This window comes from Rhinoderma darwinii, chromosome 1, assembly GCF_050947455.1.
Source record: "Rhinoderma darwinii isolate aRhiDar2 chromosome 1, aRhiDar2.hap1, whole genome shotgun sequence".
Lineage (NCBI taxonomy): Eukaryota > Metazoa > Chordata > Amphibia > Anura > Rhinodermatidae > Rhinoderma > Rhinoderma darwinii.
The window spans coordinates 399057011-399078353 of NC_134687.1; positions in this window are offsets into that span (position 1 = coordinate 399057011).

The window sequence follows — 21343 nt, forward strand, 5'->3', positions numbered from 1 at the left end:
GATGTGAGGGGCCCGGCCAAACCTAATTGAAAGGGGGGCCAGGCAACTGCCGCGACTTGCCTTTGGTAGAAAACAACGGGGCCCGTTTTTTTCACCAAAAGAATGTCATGAGCTACGGGCCCCCCTCTCGTCATGGGGGCCGTCAAACAACGCCCGCCTGTGCGCGCGACCGATCGCGCGCAACCGCAAACTGCCGCGTGTGCGCACTCGAGAATTTTGAGGCAGATTTTGACCTGCCCACACTATCTTGCCACGTTTTTTTGATGCCTCATACTTCATGTACTTGGATAAGTCTGCTTCTATCACAGATACCAATGATATATAATTATATTTATATAAAAGAGAGTTGGGGTAGGTAAGTTGTATTCCTAAGTATGAGAAAGAGTTTTCAACCCAAACAAACGGAAATTTCTTCCGGAGAGAGTCCAAAAGAAGACGAGAAATATTCATACTCAAAACCATAAACTTAGTAACATTAAGCTTATAATACGAAATTGCACTAAAAGCCTCCAATATCTTAGTGACCTCTAATAGAGATGTCTCAGGGTCAGATATAGCAATGAGCACATCATCCGCAAATAAGCCAATTTTATGCGATATATCCCCCACCGTTATCCCACTAATAGCAACAGATGACCTAATGGAAGTAGCCAACGGCTCCATCACCAAGGTAAAGATGAGTGGAGATAAAGGACACCCTTGTCGAGTCCCATTGGTTATGTTAAACATTTTTGATGTACATCCAGAGGTAAATACCAATGCAGAGGGAGAAGAATATAGGGCCATTATACTATGATGCGCCGTACCATGGATTCCAAATGCCTCCAAAAGTAACCGCAAATATCCCCAATGGACCCGATCGAAGGCCTTCTCCGCATCCAAGGAAAGAAGCAGAGAAGGCGTCCGATCTTGCTCCACCAGGCCAAACAAGTCCACAAAATGCCTTGTGCTATCAGATGAGAGCCTCCCCTTCACAAATCCCACCTGATCCTGATGTATCAAATCAGGCAAAATGACGGCTAGGCGTTCCGCAATTATTTTAGCAAACAATTTTAAGTCTGTATTCAGCAATGATATAGGTCTGAAGTTACCCGGTTTGTCCGGAGCTTTCCCTGGTTTAGGTAAAACAACTACTGTAGCTTTTAACATTTCTGCAGGGAAATTACCACCTTGCTGTACATCAATAAACAGATTCAATAAATGGGGTAGGAGAAGAGAACCAAATTTTTTGTAGTAGTCTGCCGTGAGACCATCGGGACCAGGAGCCTTATGAGGTTTCAACGACTTTATAGCCTGGAGGATTTCAGTTTCAGATATACAAGCAGAGAGCATCTCCAACTGATGAGAGGTGACTGAAGTCAAATTCCTGTCCTGTAGAAAGGAAGAAATCATGGACACAGAAGGCTGTGGGGTATCTAAATTATCCTTGAGATTATATAGATCTGCATAGTAATCTGCCAGTACATTTGCTACGCCTTGAGGATCAAATACCTTTTCCTTCTAACTATTATAAAGGAAAGGAATCCTAGATTGAGCCGATCTCTGTTTGAGATGTGAAGCTAATAAGGCGCTGGTTTTATTGTTATATCCATAATAACATGCCTTTACCTTTCTCAAGGACTGCTCATATTTATAAAGGTCAAGTTGGTGGAGTTGATTCTGTAAATTCTTGAGCAAAGCAGCCCTATGTGGACAGTAAGACTGCTTGTTGGAAGCACTTAATTGAGTGATGTTGGATGACAAATGAAATCTCAATTCATTTTTCTGTCTTTTATCTCTATCTGCAATACTGATAAATTGACCTGGCATATAAGCTTTGTGTGTGCACCAAAGCGTAGCCGAGGAAACGTCGGCAGTATCATTGAGCAAAAAAAGTTCTTGCAATAAATCAGCGGATTTGTTAGCAAATTGAGGGGCAGATAGAAAATAATTGTTACGTCGCCATTGGTTCACAGGAGGAGTACTATCTCTTTCTGCAATGGATAAATAAATGGGTGCATGATCGGACCAATCAATATTAGCTATTTTTGTAGATATTATTCTATAAAACAAAAAAGCATCCGCAAAAAACATATCTATCCGTGAATATGTCTTATGTGGATGAGAGAAAAAGGTGTAATCTTTCTCTGAAGGATGCTGGAGCCGCCACACATCTAATAGCATTTCTTTTTGAGTAATATTGTACAAGTCAGACGGTTTATCTGACCCTGAATGAGCTGAGGAGTCTAGTGCGGGCCGCATTGATTTGTTAAAATCTCCCATAAGTAACACCGAACCTGACCGATGCTTATTGAGAAGTTTAAACATTGATTGGAAAAAACGTAACTGTTTTTGGTTGGGCGCATAAATTACAACCAAAGTGTAGGTAATATTATTAATGTCACATATCAATATCACAAAACGCCCATATGGATCTATATGGGACTCCCTAAGTATAAAAGCCACAGAGTTTCTAATCGCAATTGTGACGCCCCTTTTTTTGTGATAAGCCGGGGAGGCATATATATTCGCAAATTGCTTATGGTGCAACCTACTTACATCTTCCTGATTTAAATGGGTTTCGTGCAGACATACGATATCCGCATATGACTGTTTTGCCTCTTTCCATACCATAGAACGTTTAAACGGACTATTAAGTCCTTTAGTATTAAGCGAAACTACATGTAGCACCATTTTAAGACATGAAATGCATCTGCTAAAAGACAATTACCTGAGACCCACTGACTTACTACATGTCTGAGATAGAGATTTCCAGAGCAGCTTTGACCTGCCCTGTATAGACCGGAGTTAACAAAAACAGACATACAACAATTAAACAGTATCCTGAGAGGGAGGACATCAAACCCTAAGGTGAGATGTAGAGTGGGGAAGGTGAAACACATCAATTGCAGTGTATCACCGTGAAACATACCATGGCATTTAAGAAAATACAGCAAGGATATACAACAGATAGTTATGTCATAACCCTTCTAAAGTACAGAGAATATTCTGCAATAACTTTTAGGAATCATATCAGAATTTATCAAGACATACAAGAGGCAGTCAGTCAGGTCTTTAGTTTCCCATTCCTTCTCCAATCTAGGTAAGGATCTGGATCTTGGCGATTTAGGAAGGGAAGCAATCGGAGATAAATGCCATTCCTGAAGCAGTTGCAGAACTTTGGCTGGATTATTCGCAATCACTTTCCGACCATATTTAGTGATAATGAGCTTGACAGGAAATCCCCAGCGATATTGAACATTGTGCGATCTTAAAATCTTCGCCACATCATGGAAATCCCATCGTTTCGCCAATGTAACCGCTGACAGATCCGTGAACATGGAGACACCTTGAAACCTGTCTGAAAGAGGAGGTGGTTGTCTGGCAGCTTGTATCATCTTCTCTTTAAATTGATAGAAGTGTAAACGAGCGATCCCATCCCGTGGAATGGCGGCAGGTAATTCTTTGGGTTTTGGTTACGATGCACTCTATCAATAAGCAAATCTGACACAGGGGCATCCGGTACTAGCGCCACAAAAAAATCAGTAAGAAATTCTTCAAGTTGTTCCGGTTTTATCACTTCAGATATGCCTCTAAACCGCACGTTATTGCGGCGGGACCGATCTTCCAAATCTGCCACCTTTAAACGTAAGGACCCCACTTCCTCTTCCAAAGAATTGTTGATGTCTACCAGCTCATTATGCACTGCTGATAAGTCAGCCATTTTATCCTCCATATGAGAGGTACGTTCTCCGAGAGCAGCAAATTCCATTTGGATATTTTTAAAAGCAGCTTGAATGTCAGACTGGAGAGAGGTTCTCAAACTATCCAGTAAGATTTTTAAAGTATCTTCCGATACAGGCGAAGCAGTAGACTGTGATGCGTGCATAGCAGGGGAGAGACAAGTCTCTGTACTTTGCATATATGGCATAGGAGACAGAGTATGAGGAACAGCATAAGTACTCACTCGGCCCCTGGGTGTATCACTTTGCATCTGAGGAGAGGATCCATGAGAGGACCGGGTGTGGTCTCTCCCACTAGCTGGAGAATGCAGCGAGGAAGCAGGAGAAGAAGGTCCCTCTTCAGCCGTTCTCACATCCGTTCTCACAGCCTGGAAACCGCCGGCGCCACTTTGGGACCTCATGGAGGGAAAGAACTCCGTAAGTCTAGCAGAGTTTGCTTTCTTTTTAACTTTCCCCATGTTGCAGGGCGGAAAGCAGTACTTAAGTGCCGCTGTCAGTGCACTTGCTGGGTCATTTCTCAGCCGTTTAGAGTCGCTTAGGGCCGTTTGTAATGCCCGGTGTTCAGGAGCTGAGGCACACACGTCTCACTCCATGCTCATCCGGCCACGCCCCCCGACCTTCCTTTCTGACGCGGCAGCCTGTGATTGGCTGCAGAGGCCGCTGCAGCCTGTGATTGGCTGCAGAGGAGGTCACGTGGGATGAAGCCTCATCCCTGGAGGCCGGCCTTCTGACGTCATCCTGACGTGCGTGACCGCCACTACAGCCTACGCCGGACAGGAGGAAAGTAAGTATGAACTTATTTTTTATTTATTTCATTAAAATTGTATTTTCCGAGCGCCGAGCATGGTACTGTCTAGGGTGCAGCACCCTGGACAGTACCATGCTCGGAGCTCGGAAACAGAAACACGGAGTGCACACGGCCGCTAAAACGGGCACACGGATCCGTCAAAAACGGCAGTGAAAACGGTGTCGGAAGTGTGCACGAGGCCTTAGACTTGGCTGCCGTGAAAAGGTGGTGGCCTAGCCTAAGTCCCCTTAGTGACCGCCGTACTGTTGGTCACTAAGGGGTTAAAAAAGATTTTCAGAATCAATTATTTACAGACCCTATTATGGTCACCTTTGCCCTGCAATCATAATTAGTTTCATTCTTTTTGTCTCATCCCACTCTCTTATTAATTTGGGAGCAAAAGTCCAAATTTCCATCAAACAATAGAAAGCATAAATGTTGCTGCTGCACTGAAATTAGGGAAAGATATTTTTCTGTTGCTTCACAGTGCCTATTGTGTAGCATCCTCCCTCAGAACGCCATAATTCATGACCAGATCGCCAAATCCAGGAATCAGATGTCATACGTCTCTTTGAACCATTTCAGTAGTTTATAACTAGCACCTTCTTGAACTGCAACATATCAATGATGACTACCCCTCAGCAGGATACTAATAGGACATCAGTGATGACATGTTTTGGAAAATGTTATGATGTATAATCACCTAATTAACTTCAAGTTAGGCCTATGACGTATTGTTTCCAGCAGCCATTTTTACTTTTTTTTCCTACCCTCGGAGGAGGAGGAGTTCGGTTGAGTGCACCTGCCAACGGACATCTGTGTAGCAAGAGACTATTACTATATAACTGACTCATTTACTGGCCTGGAAAATGCGTGCAATGGAAAAAACAGCCGCTTAATGCTGCAATGTAGAAAATATGTAGTAACCGCAAATAACATGAAGCACAAAGCCTCTACAATGTAAGGCCTGATTTACACGAGCGTGTGCGTCTTGCGCACGCAAAAAACGCACCATTTTGCGTGCGCAAAAGGCACATAATAGCTCCGTGTGTCATCAGCTTATGATGCGCGGCTGCGAGATTTTCTCGCAGCCGCAATCATTATGTGACTTCAATGGGTGCGTGATGCGCGAACAGCGCACAAAGATAGGACATGTCGTGAGTTTTTTCAGCGGACTCACGCTGAGCAAAACTCACGGACTGTCTGCATGCCCCCATAGACTAATATAGGTACGTACGACACGCGTGAAAAGCCCGCGCGTCGCACGCACGTATATCACGCTCGTGTAAACGAGGCCTAAAGGTGAGGAACACAGTTAAGCACCTCGAGCCTAATTTTCATTTTTGACTGGAGTGCTCCTTTAAGCCAGCCCAAATGCTTACTCTGAGTCTGGCAACAGATTCTTCAGCATATAACAAGATTAATATCTGCTTTGCCATAATATTAAGGTAGGCTAAATCAATCAGTACTGAATGGTCCTTTCAGGTTGCCTTCACCATTAACGTAGTCTATTAGTACAGATTTTATGATGATATTTGCCATTTATGGTTCTTCTTAAATCCCACTGATGAAAATGTCTAAATTTAATTAGTGGGGGTCGTCATAGGGCTTCAGAGATGCATTCTAGTCCTACCTACTGTGAAAATACCTGTTTTAGTTGTTGGGTTTTAGCTCAGATGTGACTATTTCTATTACATGTTTTTTTGGCTATGTCTAAGGCTATGTTCACACTGAGTATTTTGCCGAGTTTTTTGACGCGGAAACCGCGTCGCAAAACTCGGCAAAAACGGTCCTAAAATGCCTCCCATTGATTTCAATGGGAGGCGTCTGCGTCTTTTTCCCGCGAGCAGTAAAACTGCCTCGCGGGAAAAAGAAGCGACATGCCCTATCTTCGGGCGTTTACGCCTCTGACCTCCCATTGACTTCAATGGGAGGCAGAGAAAGCGTATTTCGCTGTGTTTTATGCCCGCGGCACTCAACGGGCGCGGGCGAAAAATGGTGCGAAAATCGCCGCGAAAATCCGCGTGCAGGGAGAGGAATATCTGCCTCAAACTTCCAAACTGAATTTTGAGGCAGATATTCCTCCTGCAAAATACTCTGTGTGAACATAGCCTTAAGCCTCACACTGAAATTTACCATTTGAAGTGTTAAATATTTGCAGAAGTTTATGTTTTGTGGTTGTCAAATGTATACATATAAAAGTGAAATGTTATCATTGCCACGAACATCTCTGAAATATGCAGTAGAATCTATGTAGTAATTATGGGAGCCACAAATGAAGGTAAGATGCAGCTCCTTAGGTTGTAATTACAGAAGATGGAAGAGTGAAACCAAGCAAAAAAAATCTTAACTATAGGTCAAGAATAAAACAGATGTCTTCTAAAGTGCTGTGAAAGGACTAGGAAACACTAAGTTAAAGGCTTTCTTTATTCCGAATATTAAAGGGGACAATATGGTAATATCTTCATGTTTATGAGTATTATTAGAATATGTACTGCTTTTATTATTGGAGACAATTAGCACAGAAAAACATTTGCATTTCTGCTCTATAACTTGTTATTATAGTGGTAGGTAATACTCAAATTTTCTAGGTGACAGGGAAGTAATTTGTTGTAGTACAGTAGCAGGCATACGACAACAATGGTATTTGCTTCAGCGTTTTGTTTTTTTTACTGGCCTCAAACTGGCTTATTTTCTTAAAGGGCAGCATTATCTGAGGGCAGCATAAAGTAGTAACAGAGACCCTCATTCCAACGCTGTATCCCTCACTTTTCAGCATTCGGTAGTTTTTGATAACATAGTACACAGTTCAATGGTGTAAGGCTATTGCTTTTAGAAAATAATTTCTCCATTATACAAGAGCATAGACAGGACTTTCCTTATAATGCTCCTCCAGAATCTTTCGGATGGATACCAGGTACAGTATACAGCAACCCCCGCTCTGGCAGTTGTCTTGTAGGTGCTCTAAGGACCCACTGTATTCGTTTAAAAGGATTTTCTGGGACTTTAATTTTGTTTACCTATTCATAGGATACAGTGAAGGAAATAAGTATTTGATCCCTTGCTGATTTTGTAAGTTTGCCCACTGTCAAAGACATGAACAGTCTAGAATTTTTAGGCTAGGTTAATTTTACCAGTGAGAGATAGATTATATTAAAAAAATAAAATAAAATCAATTTGTCAAAATTATATATATTTATTTGCATTGTGCACAGAGAAATAAGTATTTGATCCCTTTGGCAAACAAGACTTAATACTTGGTGGCAAAACCCTTGTTGGCAAGCACAGCAGTCAGACATTTTTAGTAGTTGATGATGAGGTTTGCACACATGTTAGATGGAATTTTGGCCCACTCCTCTTTGCAGATCATCTGTAAATCATTAAGATTTCGAGGCTGTCGCTTGGCAACTTGGATCTTCAGCTCCCTCCATAAGTTTTCGATGGGATTAAGGTCTGGAGACTGGATAGACCACTCCATGACCTTAATGTGCTTCTTTTTGAGCCACTCCTTTGTTGCCTTCGCTGTATGTTTCGGGTAATTGTCGTGCTGGAAGACCCAGCCACGAGCCATTTTTAATGTGCTGGTGGAGGGAAGGAGGTTGTCACTCAGGATTTGACGGTACATGGCTCCATCCATTCTCCCATTGATGCGGTGAAGTAGTCCTGTGCCCTTAGCAGAGAAACACCCCCAAAACATAATGTTTCCACCTCCATGCTTGACAGTGGGGACGGTGTTCTTTGGGTCATAGGCAGCATTTCTCTTCCTCCAAAAACGGCGAGTTGAGTTAATGCCAAAGAGCTCAATTTTAGTCTCATCTGACCACAGCACCTTCTCCCAATCACTCTCAGAATCATCCAGATGTTCATTTGCAAACTTCAGACGGGCCTGTACATGTGCCTTCTTGAGCAGGGGGACCTTGCGGGCACTGCAGGATTTTAATCCATTACGGCGTAATGTGTTACCAATGGTTTTCTTGGTGACTGTGGTCCCAGCTGCCTTGAGATCATTAACAAGTTCCCCCCGTGTAGTTTTCGGCTGAGCTCTCACCTTCCTCAGGATCAAGGATACCCCACGAGGTGAGATTTTGCATGGAGCCCCAGATCGATGTCGATTGACAGTCATTTTGTATGTCTTCCATTTTCTTACTATTGCACCAACAGTTGTCTCCTTCTCACCCAGCGTCTTACTTATGCTTTTGTAGCCCATTCCAGCCTTGTGCAGGTCTATGATCTTGTCCCTGACATCCTTAGAAAGCTCTTTGGTCTTGCCCATGTTGTAGAGGTTAGAGTCAGACTGATTAATTGAGTCTGTGGACAGGAGTCTTTTATACAGGTGACCATTTAAGACAGCTGTCTTTCATGCAGGCACCAAGTTGATTTGGAGCGTGTAACTGGTCTGGAGGAGGCTAAACTCTTAATGGTTGGTAGGGGATCAAATACTTATTTCTCTGTGCACAATGCAAATAAATATATATAATTTTGACAATGTGATTTTCTTTTTTTTTTTTTATATAATCTATCTCTCACTGGTAAAATTAACCTAGCCTAAAAATTCTAGACTGTTCATGACTTTGACAGTGGGCAAACTTACAAAATCAGCAAGGGATCAAATACTTATTTCCTCCACTGTAGGTCATCAATATCACATTGGTAGAAGTCCGACTCCTGGCACCCCCTCCAATCAGCTGATTGAAGGAGGTACGCTGCTCCGGTGAGTGCAGCGGCTACTTCAATTGAATGGGACTAAGCTCCAAAGAGTCGCAGTACTAGGCACAGCCACTACCTAATGCACAGAGCTATGCCTGGTAAGCAATGAAGCAGCCGCAGTGCTCACCGGAGTGCCGTGTCCCCTTCAATCAGCCCATTGGTGGGGGTGCTGTGTGTCGGCCCCCACTGATCTGACATATCTTAAAGGAACAGTGTCATCACAATTTTTTTTTTAATATGTTAAAGATGTTAGTGCTTTATTAAAAACGTTTATATTTATTTGTGTGTTTGTGTTTTACTTTTTCTTATTTTTACACTTTTTCTTCCCTATGGGGGCTGCCATTTTTTTTCCATTTTTGTATGTGTCGATTAACAACACATACAGACATGGAATACGGCAGCCACAGTCCCATAGGGACTGCGAATGGGGCCCGTTCCATCCACTAACATGTACGCCGTCTGTGTGGGAACTGCGCATGCGCCGCTCCCACACAGTCCAATTTGAAATGCGCGCCGTCCGGCGCCATTTTCCTGTGGACCGGAAGTCGCGGCCGGACAGTAAGATTACTACTTCCGGTCGCGGCTTCCGGACTTGTGCACTTGGACCAGCGGCAGCAGACGGAGCGGGCGGGCCGGAGGGAGCCGCGGCGGCAGGAGCAGGTAAGAGATTTCTATGTATGTTCGTGTTTGTGTACGTTTACTACTGTAAGTAAACCTTCTACACTGTGTGTTAGCTCAAAAAATGGCGACACACAGTGTAGGAGGTTAGACCGTTCAAACCCCTCGTTTATCCCGGCACTAGCCGGGATAAAGGAGGGGGGGGATGCTGAGAGCTCACTAGAGTGAGGGCTTTTTACCCAATTTTGCAATGCTGCAATTTTTGGAATAGCTCCATCTACCGTGTTTCCCCGAAAGTAAGACAGTGTCTTACTTTCTTTTTATCCCCAAAAGCCCGACTATGTCTTACTTTCGGGGTATGTCTTATATTGTAAAAAAATTGTCGAATTTTTTTTTTTTTTTTTTTCACAAACTTTATTTAACTGTTTTACATTTTTTTTTTTAGTCCCACCAGGGGACTTCACTATGCGATGTGCCGATCGCATATATAATGCTTTGGTATACTTAGTATACCGAAGCATTATTGCCTGTCAGTGTAAAACTGACAGGCAACCTATTAGGTCATGCCTCCGGCATCGCCTAACAGGCAGATGCTGAAGGCAGACCTGGGGGTCTTTGTTAGACCCCCGGCTGTCATGGAAACCCGACGGCGACCCGCGATTTGTTTGCGGGGGCGCCGATCGGGTGACAGAGGGAGCTCCCCCCTCTGTCAAACACATTAAATGCCGCTGTCACTATTGACAGCGGCATTTAATGGGTTAAACTGCCGGAATCGGCGCGCGCTTCGATTCCGGCAGTTGCAGCAGGAGCCAGGCTGTGTATAACAGCCGTGCTCCTGCCGCTGATGGAGACGTATGGAGAGGGGGGCGGCGCGGAAGTGGGCAGGAGGCGGCAATACCCCCGTGTTTCCCCGAAAGTAAGACATATGTCTTACTTTCGGGGTACGGCTTATATTAGCCGACCCCCCTGAAACCCCCGATACGTCTTACAATCGGGGGTGTCTTACTATCGGGGAAACACGGTAGTGACCAGCAATGGGAAATATTATAAATTAGAATTAATTTATAATATTTCCTGACTCGTGAAAAAAATAAAAAAAATTTGAACAATGTTTAATCACCTACACACTAAATGTTTAATTAAAAAAAAAACAACATGTTTTTCTGGCAACACATTGCCTTTAAGGATAGTAAAACAAAGGAGAAATGGAAACAGCACAAAAGTGCCTAGTCTGATATTCTAAGGATAGGTCATCAATATCCTGGAAAATCCCTTTATCTAGTTTAATAATTTATAGATGCCCTTATTTAACAGCATAAGTAAATTTATTCTAATTTCTCTGTTCTCATAAACAGCACTGATAAGTGCTGTGTATGGAATAGATGCAGCATCACTGCCGCTGCCTCTATTGGTCCAGGTTATCACATGATTGATCACATGATCGCCAAGATGCTGGTAGCAGGAGGCGGTTGCTCAATCGAACTGGATTCAGCACAGCTCTAGAAGTGACAATTGTCACTGAAAGGGGGAAGATTTCCGCTGTAACTGGGGCTGTTGCCCCAATTATCGTGGAAAAGTATAGTGTAAAAAAATAAATAAAGTCCCCCAATAGTCTTTTCTGACCTTTAAGTGATAGACTATATAAATAAGGGACAGACTATATCAATAAAAAATGTAAAAAAAAACCTAAACAAATGAAAATAAAACAACACAAACAATAAACACCTTTCCGAAACCCAACCAGCACCAATCATTGTCCTACCACTAGCCCCAACCCTATTACCCATAATTGTAAATGTCATGTATCAAAATGAATGGCAGACAATGATGATTATGAATTCAAAGTCTATTTTAGTTACCCTATAATGAAAAAGAATTAAGAATATAAGAAAAACTTCTATAAACTATAAGCCTAAAAATTAAAGCAAAACTAAAAATGTTTAGAAAAATAATAACAAAAAACGTATAGCCATTAAACTAACGCATTCTAAAACCACTTAAACAAAATCTGATCCTGAAAACCCAAAATACCCTAGATCTGAACTGGTTAACATGCCTCTCCTTCATGAAAGGTGTTTTCCAGGGACACTATTTTTTTCATGCCGGGCAGAGCACAAGCACTGAGGTGTTTTTAATGAGAGGAAAATGGGGTGGGAATTGAGGCATAAGCAAAGAATTTAACGTGGCGGGCATTGAGGAGACTGTGGACCAATAGGATGCATCAAATCCGCGTATACGTCAGAAGTCCCGGGTTTGAGGCATTCTATTGGTCCACAGCCTCCCTAATGTCTGCTCCATTCATTCTTTGCTTCTACTTCAATAGCAGCACAATTTTCTTTGCGTGCATGCTATTCCTCATTGAATTCTGTGATTCCGTGATCGCACCTCAGATAAAGCGGGATAAACGAAAGGGGAAGGGAGAACTAGTGGGGGGGCCAATAGACACAGAGGGGGCGGAATAATTAGTAAAGAACAGCCCTGTGTCATTACATAGGTCAGTGAGGTATTGAGCCTGTATCGAGAGAAAAAAGACACAGATGGAAAGAAGAACTTCCGGCAGGGCAGCAGTAGGGAGAATAGGAAGGAATGTGTTCAGATTTAATACAGACTTTATATTAGGAACTTTATTAAATATTTATATAGAATATTAGTGAAAAAATGTTGTGTCCCTGGAAAACTCAGATTGAAAAGTCATACAGAGGCTAAATTAAAAATCACCATAATCTACATTTTATTTTTTTATTAAACTAAACTTAGTATTCTAATTGATCATCTCTATTGGATGTTGGATTCAAAATATTTGTTCTATTTAAATATTTTTATGGCAAAATGCAACAATATTATAATTTAGGAACTTCTTATATTATACACATAGCTCTAACTTATTCCACAGCTACGTACACTAACTGTATTCACTCACATTAGTCCCTGTCCCCAGAGTGGCTGGTAATCAAATTTCCTGCACACATATTCTAATGCCAATTTTATAAGAAGCCAATTGGCTGAGTATTATGTTACTGGGGTGTGGAAGGAACCCACTGGAAACCTACACAAACACATATACATATTCCTTGCAGATGTTGCCCTGGTCTAATTCAAGCACCGGACCCCAGGGCTGTATGGCTGTAGTGCCAAACACTTAGACCCCATGTCATCCACCAAGAAGAAAACCTATTTTAACCTTCCTGGATAAAAAAAAAAAAATAATGCTTATCATGGCACATGGAAACTGTGCTTCACGCACAGAATTTTTCTGTACATACTTTTTTTTTCTGGTGTTTGAAGTCCTATAGTGTAGCCTATGGGAAAAACGCTTGAAAAAACACCATACCCAGAGAGCATGCTGCATTTGAAAAAATTGCCACTGACCACAAAATTGCCTTAAAAACGCCTCAAACCAAAACGCAATTGTATGTAGTAAATTTTATATTTTACTATAGACATTAATGAAAAAATGCTGCAAAAAAAACATTAAAAAGCCACGAAAAACGCACAGCAAAACGTTGTGTGTGAATCCAGCCTTATAAACAAAGCTTCCTATCAAAGACAAGCAAACAGCCCCACACCAATAAAATAAAGCTTCATGTCCTGTGACATACACAGTTAAATAATGGTTCTGTAGTTAATCTTCACATCACATAATGGTCAAGCAACGTCTGCGTTATACAGAACTATGGACTGTACTCAAGATAAATATTTACTTTATTAAATCATTTGTAGCTTTTTCCTAGCAAAGTGATAGCTCCTATTTTATGGCTATGTAATAGAAACTAATAGACACTCAATAAAGCATTATAGATCACAGCAGAGATTTCACATCTGGTATCTGTTAACTGTTATCCACATAAATAAGAAATTAGGGATTCATGTGACTGAGACGAAAATACAATTTGGATTTCCTGTTCTCTAAGCAAAGTTTACTTCTGTCTCAAGTTCACTACAAGTTAACTCAAGTTGGACAAGGCATAGTCTGAAGCTGATATACAAAGCAATGGGAAAGAGCTTTATCTACATTCTGTAATCTGAAAATTTATTGTTCGATTTCTGAGCTCTCTGACAAAAATCTGAATGAATAAAACTGAGGATAAAATGTAGTCCCATAACTACAGCACTGCGCCTCCAAAAGCACAGGAGTAATACCTTAGCATGTGAGAAAATAGATTCTAGCTTTGTGATGTCATAAATATATATTTTTTTTAGGCTAAGGTCAGGATCACACACACAGTTTTGACACATTCTTTGGCTCAGTTTTTTTGAGCCAAAGCCAGAAGTGGATTGAAAAGGATAGAAAGGTATAAAGAAAAGGCTGATATGTCGCCTTTCTTTTGTGCCCACCCCTGTGTTTTGCATCAGAAAATGAATACAAAATCTGCACAAAAAACTAAATCAAAACGGTGTGTGATCCTAGCTTTACAAAAATGTTTGCACAACTCATGGCACATGTGATGAGCCTAAGGCCTCATGCACACTTCCGTGGGCCGTTGTACGGCCGCTAATGACGGATTTGTGAAGCACGGACCGCACACTGATGGCTTCCGTGTGGAGTCCGTTGTTTCACGGACCAGATGAATGAAAAGGCAGAGACTGTTCCATCAAAAACGGACAGGAGTTGGACCTGTCCTATTTTTATCGAAACGGCCACACGGTTCCATTAAAACAACGGAAGTGTGCATGACCCCATTGAAATTAATGTGTCAGGGTGCTATCAGTTAAAACAACGGATAGCACCCTGAAGAGAAAAACTGAAGTGGGCATGAGGCCTAACAATTTTAGATTAAGTATTCAGTGATCATTTTTACTAGCCAAAAAGGAAATGAAATAGTGTTTTCGCCACTTTTCTTAATTCCAGCTGGAATCTGATTTGTTGATAAGAGAAAATCTTCCATTTGTTCTGTATACTAGTTTTTCATAATAAGCCCCAGAACCAATAAACTATCTGATAAATACAGAAAATTAATTTAGGAAAGGCCATAAAAATTAGGCCACACAGTATAACGCCCCCTAAACCCTGTTCTACCTGTGTTGCGGCTAAAGCGTGTGATTTCCGACCATGAAGAAGAAAACAGAGTAGCTTACTGAGATACGCTTTTTTCGTAAGTCCCATAGAACTGAATGGTAGTTATGAAAACAGCGTAGCTCGCATGCTACACTGCTTCCGTAACTGTCATTCACTACTATGGGAGTTACAGAAACACCGTAGCTCAGCAAGGTACGCTTTTTTCTTCTTCATGGTCGGAAATCACATGCTTCAGCCACAACACACTGAGGTAGAATGGGGTTTAGGGGGCCCCGTTCTAGAGATAGGTGCAGGTCCCAGAGGTGGGACCCGCATCTATCTGACATTTATGACATATCCTATGGTCATAAATGTCCCTAATTGGAAAATCCATTTAAGGCCAGGATCACACCAGAGTTTTGATTAATTTTTTGGTATAGTTTTTGGTTCTGTTTTTTTTTTTTTTAGCCAAACAGAGAAGTGGACACAGAAGAAAGGAGATGTTGTACCCCCATAGGGCCTACTAAAAATAAGAAAATAAATACTCACCTAGCCCCGTTCCCACGCGATCCTGACCAAAGGCTTATATATCCAATCTAAGGGTAGGAACACACACGGCGTGTTCAGGGTGGATACGCTGCCTCAAGCTGCTGTATCCGCCCTTAACACCGCAGGGAATGCCGAACGAAAAAACAAACCACATTCTTACCTCCTCCCTCTCTTCTGTGCGTAGTCCGGCCTCCTGGGATGACTAGGCAGGACATGTGACAGCTGCAGCCTGTAATTGGCTGCAGCAGTCACATGGGATCAAACGGCATCCCAGGAGGACAGACTGTAGAAGAAGCGGTGAACTCTGGGTAAGTATAACTTTTCTAAGGCCTTATCCAGACGAACGGGAAATACGTCCATGCAACGCGCGTGATTTTCACGCGCATCGCACGGACCTATATTAGTCTATGGGGCAGTGCAGACATGTGCGTGATTTTTACTCAGCGTGAGTCTGCTGAAAAAAAGTCACGACATGTCCGTTCTTTGGGCGTTTTTCGCGCATCACGCACCCATTGAAGTCAATGGGTGCGTGAAAATGTCACATGGAAGCACTTCCGTGGGACGCGCGTGATTCGCGCAACAGCTGTCAAAAGGATGAATGAAAACAGAAAAGCACCACGTGCTTTACTGTTTACAAACGTCCAAATGTAGTGTCATAATGATGGCGGCTGCATGAAAAGCACGCAGCCGCGCATCATACGGGGCTGCCACACGGAGCTGTTAAGTGCCCGTTGCGCAGGCAAAACGCCGCGTTTTTTGCCTGCGCAAAAACGGCACGCTCCTGTGAATCCAGCCTTACTTGCGATTTTTGCAGCGGAATCGCTGCAATTCTGCGGCAAATGTGGCAACATACACCGCTTTGCAACACAAGAGCAGCGATTAATTGACATGGTGCGGATGAAAAAACCCCACCGCCGGTCAATTTATGTGCATTTTTTTCGCTGTGTGGGGATGAAAATTGTTTAAATCTCACCTACACTGCCTCTACTGTAATACTGACATCCACCTGTAATGGCACCTATAATGGCAGGAACCGGAGCTAGATCCGATCCCTGCCATTAACCTCTTAGATGCAGCAATCGAATGCGATCGCTGCATCTTAGAGGTTGGCAGCAAATCGGCAACCCTGCATGCGATCGCAGGGCTGCCGACTGCTGCTATGGCAGCCGGAGGCCTAACAATGGCCTCCTGCTCTGCCATTACGGAAGCCGATTAGGCCCTGCCCAGAGGCGAAGCCTAATTGGCTTGCTTTCAGTGACCGACTGACAGATCTACAACATTGCAGTACATAGGTAGTGCAATGTATTAGAAAAAAAAATCAGACAGTTGGACTTTCAAGTCCCCTAGTGGGACTAAAAGAAAAGTGCAAAAAAAGTGAAAAAAAAAGTTGGACAAAATATAATAAACGTTTCAAGTAATAAAACAAAACATAAAACACAATCGCCCTTTTCTCTTAGGCTGGGTTCACACGAGCACATTAACGTCCGTAATGGACGGACATATTTCGGCCGGAAGTCCCGGACCGAACTCAGTGCAGGGAGCCGGGCTCCTAGCATCGTAGTTATGTACGACGCTAGGAGTCCCTGCCTCTCCGTGGAACTACTGTCCCGTACTGAAAACATGATTACAGTACGGGACAGTTGTCCTGCAGAGAGGCAGGGACTCCTAGCATCGTACATAACCCTGATGCTAGGAGCCCGGCTCCCTGCACTGAGTTCGGTCCGGGATTAGCGGCCGAAATACGCCCGGCCATTACGGACGTTAATGTGCTCGTGTCAACCCAGCCTTATTAAGTCCTTTATTATTGAAAAAATTAAGCCATACATATTTGTTATCGCCGCGACCGTAATGGCCTCAAATAAAAAAACATTATGTTATTTATTCCACACGGTGAACGGCGTAAAAAAATGGTAAAAAAAATGCCAGAATTTCTGTTTTTTGTCACTTTGCCCTACAAAAATTGGAATAAAAAGTGATCAAAAAGTCACATGTACCTAAAAAAAACTATAGCTCGTCGCACAAAAAACAAGCCCTCATACAGATCTGTCTACGAAAAATTTAAATAGTTATAGTTCTCGCAACATGGTGACATAAAAAATAAATTTTTAAAAAATAAATTTTATTGTGCAAAAAATTGTAAAACATAAAACAGTACTATAAATTTGGTATAGCTGGAATCGCACTGACCCGCAGAGGAAAGTTAACATGTTATTTATAGTGCATAGTGGACGCTGTATAAAAAAACTAAAAAACAATACCAGAATTGCTGTTTTTTGGTCACCTTGCCTCCCAAAATATAGGATAAAAAGTGATCAAAAAGTCGCATGTAGCCCAAAATGGTACCAATAAGAACTACAGCTCGTCCCGCAAAAAAAAACACTACTCTGCCCAGCTTACATGTGCCACCACATTATGAATGGAAACACCAGTAATACTCAAACAAAACTACTACCTTCAAAATCCACGCTCCAAAAGCCAAATGGCACTCTGTACCCTCTGAGCCCTACAGTGTGCCCAAACAGCTGTTTACTTCCACATATATGGCATCGCCATACCCAGGAGAACCCTTTTAACAATTTTTGGGCTGTGTGTCTCCAGTGGCACAAGCTGGGCACTACATATTTGCCACTGAAATGGAATATCTAGGGAAAAAAATTTTTATTTTACTTTGCAACATCCGCAGCGCATTCATTTATAGAAAAGACCTGTGGGGTGAAAATGCTCACTACACCCCTTAATAAATGCATTGAGGGGTGTGGTTTACAAAATTGGGTCACTTCTCAGGGGTTTCTTTTATTATTTCACATCAGAACCCTGCAATTGTGAACCAATACTTTGTAAATCGCCAAATTAGGCCTCAATTTCGCATGATACTCTTTCACTCCTGAGCCCTGTCAAATGTCTAAGCAAAAGATTAGGGCCACATGTAGGGTGTTTCTAAAACCGAGTGTTATGGAATCACTAGTTTAGCAATTGCCAGAGTGAAAGTTGATGGAATTGCAATGGTTGCGATTCCCCAAAGGCAGCTGGAGACTGGAGCAAGCGTGCAAGTAAATCCGCTACCTCAAATCCGTCACAACTCTGATGAGCAGAGTCTAAGGTTACTCCATGGACTTCACCAGAGCCCACCGCAAGGCTGGTTGGATTTAGTTGCGTAGAACCCAGATTGCTTTAACAGAATTCGGTGTTGGACAAGAGGTGCAATGCAGGCAATACCAGAACAGATAACAAGTCAGCCAGAGGTTAAACAGAAAGTCCAAATCACAAACTTAGAGAATATCAGGAAGTGCAGAGGTCAAAACCAGCTGGGAGCAAAATGTCCACATCAGTAAGCGAGGGGTAAATCCAGAGACAAGCCGAGGTCCAGTTCCAAAAGTTCAAATAGTCAAAGGTACAGGATAATCAGGAGCTTGATCAAACACATGCAAACAAGGAGAATCACAGGCAGAAAAGAGAGAACCAAACCAGATTTAAATGCTCCACCTTTTAGCACTGAAAATAGGAGACAAATCCACCATGTGAAGTGGCCTTAAGGGGGTTTTACACTGGGCGATTATCAGGCAGATAATTAGTTCATAGAACACTTGTTGCCGATAATTGCCCGGTGTAAGCAGGGCAGCGATCAGCAGATGAACGAGCAAATTATGAAATTTTATCATTGTCGGGAGCACATCTCCCTGTGTAAACAGGAAGACGCGCTGCCGACATGATAATAATGTATGGGGAAGAGCGATCGGAGTAACGACCGCTCGTCCCCATTCATATCTCCGTGTGACAGGAGCAAACGAGCGCCGATCAACGATGTCTCGTTAAACGGCGCTCGCTGCACTGGCCGATTATCGGCCGGTGTAAAAGGGCTTTTAGGGTCTATTCACACAGTGCAAAATCACAGAAAAAACTGGATTTCACTGCACCGTGAGAATATAGCCTAAATGCACTGTTTTTTCATGTTTTGTGCCATAATTTTGTTAATGTAATTTTTGTAATTGCGGCACAAATAAGGCGATTTGGCCGCGATTGTTAAAAAAACGCAAGGTAAACAAAAAAAAAAACCCACTTTATTTTCTACAAGTGGGGCCAGGGGAGATGTGAAGGAGGATGGGGCACTGATCAGTCTTGCAGGGTCCTGTCGGCTGTGTCTGGTGGGCAGGCTCTCTCTACACGGAGTTGCTTTCATGCTTCTCATGCAGCAGCTTCCTCTACTGTCCTCTCAGGGTCCCAGCTTTAAAGTTACTTCGGAGGAAGGAACGGAAGGGTCCGTTCCTTTCTTCAAGTAACTAACGCTGGGGATCTGATAGAAATGTTAACAGTTACTAAGAAGTGGGCGGGCCCCTGACTGCAGTACCAGCTGTACTGCCCTGACGGCAGCCCTGTGTGTCTGCAACCATGGAATACCCAATATTACTTCGGCAAATTTTCTAGAATATAAAAAGAGATTAGCTCGATATGCTAGGTACCCACTTCCAAAATAACAGGCGGAGTAGAGAACATGACCGACCCCTGGGAGAGAGGGGTATTATCAATAGCACATACTTTGACAGGGGTACTCAGCTCAACAAGGGGGATAGCCAATCTTTTTGCAACCTGAAAATCCAAGAAATTAGCCGCAGAATCACAATCTACAAAAGCTTGACCAGAAATACAAACATTATTAAACCATACATTAACAGGCAAAAGTTTTTTGGAGAAAATGTGGGAAAAACCTGGCTGCCCAGATGGCATTCCCAGGACCCTCTAGGCTCTGAAGTTTTCCTGAGCTGGATGTCTTGGACGTTTTGGAACAGTTCTTGAGCATATGAACAGCGTCTCCGCAATAGAAACACAGCCCTCTGCATTTCCGAAAAAGTCTCCATTCTTGAGGAGACATAGAGGAGCCCAAGTGCATGGGCTCTTGTGCATCCGACAAAGGGAACGCAGTGCAGAGAAGGGGAGAGGCCATTGCTGAACTTTCATTTTTGTGCTCGTAGTCGTCGGTCAAGACAAGAGTCATGGTATCCTCTAAAGTCAAGGGCGGAGGGTAATTTATTAGGAGATCTTTCAAGGTTTCAGAAACGACTTGGCGGAATTGACATCGGAGTGCTGCATCATTCCACTGTGAAGAGACGGACCACCGTCTAAATTCAGAACATCAATCTTCGACAGAATGCCGTCCCTGCTGGAGAGATAACAGATTGGCCACTGAGTGATATCTGGATCTCCATATATTACACCTAGGGCCTTAAAGAAGGTCCACCGCAAAATAAAGTTATGGGGCATCAGATCTCAATGAAAAGGCCCAGGTTTAAGGATCTCTTAGCAAAAGTGACATGATGACACCAATTCACTGCTCAGTTCTAGAGGAGAAAGGTCTTAGTCGAAAATACAACTTACAACTCTCTCTAAAATTAATAAAAGACTTACGATCACCAGAAAAATGATCAGGTAAGTTCACTTTAGGTTCTACCGGAGTTGCAACTGGAACGACTGCTTGAACCTGAACCCTTTTGGCCAGATCTTGCTCCGGGTGAGTCAGATCGTGCATCTGTTCCACCAGGGTGTGCATAGGTGCCATAGTGAAAAAAAATATATTTTTAAAGGAATGTGATTATGTTATGGAATCACTAGTTGAGCAATACCCCGGGTGAAAGTTAATGGAATTGCTATGTGCATATGGGGTATTTCCGTACTCCAGAGAAGTTGCTTTACAAATGTTAGGTTCTTTTTTACCTTTATTTGTTGAGAAAATAAAAAATATTGAGCTAATGCTACATCCTATTGAAGAAAAAGTATTTTCTTTATTTTAACTGCCCAATTCTACTAAAATTTATGAAACACCTGTGGGGTCAAAATGCTCACTACACTCCTAGATGAATTCCTCAAGGGGTAAATGGAGTCACTTTTAGGTAGTTTCCACAGGGCTTTGCAAATGTGAAATGGTGCCAAGAAACCAATCCAGCAAAATCTGTACTCCTAAAGCCAAATGGC